Source organism: Artemia franciscana, chromosome 4 (assembly GCF_032884065.1).
Source record: "Artemia franciscana chromosome 4, ASM3288406v1, whole genome shotgun sequence".
In the NCBI taxonomy this organism is placed as follows: domain Eukaryota; kingdom Metazoa; phylum Arthropoda; class Branchiopoda; order Anostraca; family Artemiidae; genus Artemia; species Artemia franciscana.
The window spans coordinates 706,488-712,970 of record NC_088866.1 but is presented as its reverse complement, the minus strand read 5'-3'; positions in this window follow the sequence as shown (position 1 = coordinate 712,970).

Here is a 6,483-nt window from a genome sequence, read left to right as displayed (position 1 = left end):
CTAAGATATCGGTTTCTGAAACAACTAAAAAATCCAGTCCAAAGCATCTGAAATCGCAGCTGAAGTCTTAGCTGTCGTATGATTCCAAGTTGCAATTTTCACATTTTTTAAATCATTAAAATTATTTTGGCCTTAAAAAAGCAAAGATCCTAGAAAAGAGTACAGGAGTAGGACAAATGTATCTTCTCATGTCTACACTAAAGCACTTAAGCAGGCTTAAAAATAGACAGCAAGAAGAACTGGGACGTCTAATTGAACGGAGGTTTTTTCAGCCCTGGGCCCATCTTCTTCGAACCACATTTTTCAGCAATTAACTATGCTCTTCTACCAAGAGTCGATATCCAAGAGTCGAAAAGTCGATACCCTCCACAGACAATCTCAAACTTATTAACTCCTAATCATTATATACTCATGTCTATTAAGGGTATGCTACCACGGGGTGGCAGCACATAGTAAATAAATTAGCCAGGAAGAGACCTCTCCACCCAAAAACAGCCGCCAAAATATATCAAGTCAAGAGTAATTAGCCATTAATCAGCATCCTGTCTGAATACTGTTTCGTTTACTAGGCAATAATTTCCTCGAAGGGCACGACTTCTCAAGTTGGAATGAAGTTGACTGTAAGGTCCACTGTCTATCGAGTATACCCACAGGGTCTGAACATGACCTGAATAGATTGATATTTTACACCATGTCGTAGTTGTCCTCCTATCAGTGGTGTTCTGCGTCTCCATGCAATCTAACCATTACTTGGAGAAGGTTTGTAACTCACGAAACTAGTGCATAAACGGATGAACCTTCTTTATTTAAAAAGCCTTCTTCCGCCTCTACCTGTAATTACGACTCCTTGGCAAGGGTGTCCCAGTTTCTATTATGGGTCCCAGGGTAGAAAGCCCCATTGGGTCTGCCTCCTATAGAGGTACCCTACATATAGTTAGGGCATCCCCCTATCCACCACCTGGGGACAGGCTAAGTGGCTTGACAGTCTAAATACTCATATTTCGTTTTCATTTAGTTTAAAATCCCCCAAAACATTTTTGAAAGCCTAATCTCAATGTCCTTGCCCTCAGCAGTATCAACAGTTGTAGTAGAAGTAGTAGCATAAAACACCATCTGTTTTATTCTACAAGACCCTCAACACACTGAAAGTTTCAACTTAACGATATAAACTATTCCTGAGAAATATCTGTTGCATCGTTTTGACAACCTTTACGCAAAAAGTGTGTTTCGATTTATTTCAGCATTATTTCAACGTTCCCTAATTTATTAGCCCCAATACCCTTAGCTTCTTATTAACAGCAGCATAATAGATTTACCCATTTTAGAATTTATTTGTCTTTGATTCCCAATTTTCCCAGTGCCGTTTTAGTGTTGTATTTTTAAAAGACTTAGTGTAGTGCATTCTGTGTTGAATTTTTGCCACTGAATATTTACAATTAAAAGGGTCAGTTTGTCTTAACGAGTCAAAGGGGCTGGTTATTATCTTATGCAGATATTTATGAATTAAGAGGTATAAGAATTTTGCAGAAATTTCACAGGTATTGTTTAGCAGAAATTTTCTAAGATTTTGAATTATAAAAGTTGTTGAAATTGAACAGGGAATTATTGAATTAGTATCTTAAAAACTTTGAAATAATTATAGTAAACCCGTAAATAAAATGTTGGAAAATTAAAAATGTTGGAAAATGTGAAATGATTCTTATAAGAAGGAAACGGTGAAATGATGAGATGGAAACGAACAGTATTGTTGAATATTAAGTATTATTTTTTCAAGGTTTTTGTTTCTGTTTTATTCTACTGTTTTCACTGAAAACTGAAAATTTGACAGACTGAAAATTGAAAACTGATAAATTAAAAACTGCCAAGCTGATCTTAAACTACCGTTTCGAGAGAGCTAGAGAGCCAACCATTTTTATAACAGTTTTGCCCAACTAATCAGCCGACCCCATCCTACTGCCGTCAAGTAAATTTGTCATGTCAAGTCATGTCATGTCATACGATTTCATTATTTCAAGAGCTATTTCACGAAGTCCTGTATTTTCCAACTTATCAAGATAAATTGCGGGATCTATTGGGTCAAAAGCTTTCTTCATGTAAAAAAAATTATTGCCACCAGATGATGATTATCATCCAAAGCCTTTGATAAGAAATTATGTAAATCAGCCATGGCTTTCTCTTTTGACCTACAACTCAAGAAACCAAACTAATTTGAAAAAAAAATATTTTTCATCCGAAATGAGGTACATCTACTCTTTAATACCTTTTCAAGAAACAGGTGATAAAATTGTAATAGGCCAATAGTTGTTTGGTTTATCTTTGTCATCTTTTTTTAGTATGATAAAATACATTTTTTATGCAATATATTAATTTTATATATATACGCAATATATTATATAATTTTTATGCTTATGCAAATTACGAATATATAAAAGCAGCTGAGAAATTACAGCAGCAAAATCTTAAAACAGAGAAGTCGGCATCCCATCACATCCCGTAGAAAACCCATTTTCAAACTAGCAACAGCTTTTGGTACCCGAAGAATTGGATAGTGTACATAAACATAGTCCTGTCTACTTTGTCTGCTAAATTTTTCGATTATCATGTGTTCCATCGGAAATTTGATCAACCAGATTATTTCCAACTTTCCAAAAATGATCAGCAAATGCATTCGACATCCCTCCCTGATCCATTTAACTCCTTTGTCAATTGTAATGTGAGATGTAATTTTTCTCGTTTTAACATTGTTATTTTTTCATTTATTACTTTCGATGTTTTCCGAGGTGAATCGCATTTACGAAATTCATTTTGATATTTTTATTTCTGCCTCTCGGTGAGCAAGAGTTAGCCGATTTCTATATTTTTTTTTAAATTTGCAATATTAATTTAATTTATATACTGATCTTCACCCTGTACAATCTATTATATATTTTTTTACATACTCTTTAACAGGCTTTGGGTTACTATCCCATGGCTTACAAGGTAAATCAGTACTTTTTCTTAAAACCACGAGACTTGCTTTGTCAAATATTTGGTGAAGCTTGCTTTAAAGTAAGACAGTTGACTGATTCAGGTTTACAATACTTAATACGTCATGCCAATCTATTTCTCCTATTTTAATTTCAGCTCATTTATTTTTTGGGGTTAATTACCCTTTTATAACTTTTATAATTTTAAGAATGGAAAAAGAGAAAACTCTGTAAAAAGAGAAAAAATTTGAAAATAAGAAAAAAGGAAAAAATAAATTGACTTATTAATTTTAACTATTACCATTATCATCATCCAAAGGCAAGCAAAATTTAACACGGATCCCTGAGCTGGGTTACAACTTAAATGTAATCATAAATCTAGTCAAGAGAGATCATAAATAAATCATAAATCCACTCAAAATTACTAAACGAATGCTTAAGTTTACCTCTGATACATTCCTTGCGCATCTTACTTGCAAGACATTATGCCATGTAAGCTTCACTTTTTGCTCATTCTCAATCAAGCATAACATAGATGGGACAACTAGGGGAATCCGAGCAAAAATTTCCTTTTCTTTCAATTCTTTTTATTTTATTTTCTGGGAACTGCGAATGCCAAGACTCCTTTTGTCCCATCGTTTGTTAAATAATTATTGAGTGATCAACATCCACCTGATCTACTGAATGGATTCTCATGCAGTTTTTTATATCCTTGAAGGACATAGAATGTTTTCTTATTATCCTGGAGCTGAATTTTGATGAGTCGATCGGTAAACTCAAGTATCTCAAATTGAATACTAATTTCAATATGGGAAAAAAGGATGTCGACACGGTCTTAGGCCCTTGATTTAAATTCATATTTAATGTTCTACTAAAAAATATACCTTTTTCTATCCGTGTTTTCTACCACAAAGATTCTTGATGCTAATTCATCCAGCCAAGGCTTCTTCACAATTTTTGATATTTCCTAATCTAGATATTTTCTGTTTGGAGCATTCATATTTTGGATCTCCCTTGTCAATCCTATATTTTCAACAAGTGATGTTAGGGACGCTAAGCCAGACTTAATGTCACCAATTTCCCTTTTAATTTCTGACACATCATTTTCAGTTTCTTCGACTATTTCAAGGATTTTATCTAACTTCAAACATTATTATTTCATACAGTGGATCCTTTAGCATCTTCGAATTCACTTGGCCTTGATCACCTTCCACTTTTCTTAATCATTTTGATATCTAATAATGCTTATAATTTTCAAATAAATCTATACCTTAAATCTATACACAAGTAAATTGATACAAACACCCAGGATAATTCACAGTCAATTTTATACAGCGCTAGCAAAATGGATCCTACTACTTCAGATTCGTTTATTGAAAAATCAAAAGATTTTACTTTTCAAAGCTAATCCGGCTTAAAATTGTCCAGTTGTTCACAGGTCAGATTATAAGACAGGTCAGACTATTCCGATGTTAACCCGTATCATTTGAACTTCAGAAGTTTGTCATTTGAAACTAGAAACAATAGGAAGGTGATCCGAAAGTAAACATTTAGAAAATACCTAGAAAGTAAAGATTATACGACACAGCGTGGTTAAGATTGGACAAGCAAGAGGAAGAATAAATCTAAGTGAACCTGTTGGATTTTTGTTGAAATCATAAATCAGCACCCAAAATTCCGTATAGTAAAGAAGCACGGATAGAAGCTGAAGACAAACTACAGTTTGAATCATAATTAAATTCACCAACGATCAAAAAACAGATTTTCATTTTAAGGACAGATTTCATTTTAAGATTTTCATTTTCATGTCCGAAGACATGAGCTAAGCTTACAAACTGCCAACACGTATTTATTCCCAGATCTTCATCTTTGTAATCTGTGGATAGATACACATAAATCTCTACGCGCTCGTCTACTCGCATGGCTGAAAATCCATCGTTAGAACAGGAAACATTAAAATTGAGATTTGATGCAACATAAGCAGCAATACCACCAGAAGCTCTCCCTTTAGAAGTGTTTCAATTTTGCTCAACACACCCTCAGCATCGTCTGAGTTGCCCACCTGAACGCCATTCATCTTTTTGGAAATTAAAGCTCAAACTTGCCCACGATAGCATACACTACATTTAAACAGTCGGTGAATCGCATAACTTAAAACTGTTAGCCTAATGCTGTGGGGCCGGGGTGTTGACATCTCGACAGTCATAGTTACTGGATCTATTAGCAATGCTGAACCTAAAGGCTTTCTAAGAATATTTGAAAGTTTAGGGTGCCGAAACGATAGGCATGAGGGAGGGGCACTGGTTGTCCTCCAATCACTTTTGACTCTTAAAAAGCCACTGAAACTTCAAATTTCCTATTGAATGAGCTCATTTCTATGCTTTACAACGACTAGTTCTATACGAAGTACCTGGGTGAAAAAAATAATGCATTGTCCCACTTCACTCTTTACTTAGGTATCGCAATTGTGATCCCTGGGATTGTGATCTCAGCGCTATGTGCGAGAATCATATTGCTATGGTTAAAGTATGGAATGATGTTAGTAGCTGGTTTCTTACTAAATCGGGAATCAAGCAGGGTTGCGTCCTATCCTTATTTAAACGGATCATTTGCATGGAAATTACTCAAAGGAGCCCAGCAAATTCAGTGGGAGAACAGGGAATCAATAAGGGACGTAAACTGTCCCTGGACATAGATTACGAGGATGGTTTAAGCATCTTAAATGAAATTGTTCAGGAAATGGATGGATTTTTAGAGGTTTCACGAATTCAGGGTGCAAGAATATGTTTCAAAATTAACAATAAGAAGACTAATTCCATAAGAATATTGTTCTTAAGAATAATTGTTAAGAATAACAAGAAAAGATATCAAATGGACAGCTTCACTTACCAAGGTAGTGTTATTAGTAAAGATGCCATGAAGACGGCATCTTGGTGGCATGAAGATGTTAAAAGTAGAATATCCACAGATGACAAAGTTTGGAAGAATAGGAAAATAAGTCTATGAATCAGGATTAGAATATTGGAAGCTATATGGATAATAGTGGTAAAGCATGGTTCTTAAGTATGGGCGCTCCAAAAAACGGAGGAGGATTCACTAGATGTTCTCCAGAGTAATATATGGTTCGATTCCACTTTCAAATCCTATAATGAAAGAAAGGTTAAGATGGCTAGGACATGTTCTGTGGTTGAAGGATTACAGATTGCCAGAAATTGTCCTTGTTCACCAGCGTACTAGGACTAAAGTGGGTTTTCTTTTGAATGGAGTGAGAGGACATCGTAAGGAAAGATTTAAGGCAAATGGGAACTTCTTCAGTTGGCATAAAGAGGGAGGTCCTGAATTGATTACGATGAAGAATGAACTTTCGTAGTTACGTTGACCTTGGGCTGTTTGGTGAGGCCCACTGGGTTTTCACTAGGAGTGGTAGCATAAAGCGAATGAGAATGGCATCTTATTCGGTTTCCAAAAAGCATCTGGGACCAACCGTTGGAATGAACCCAGTGATTTTACCGGCCCT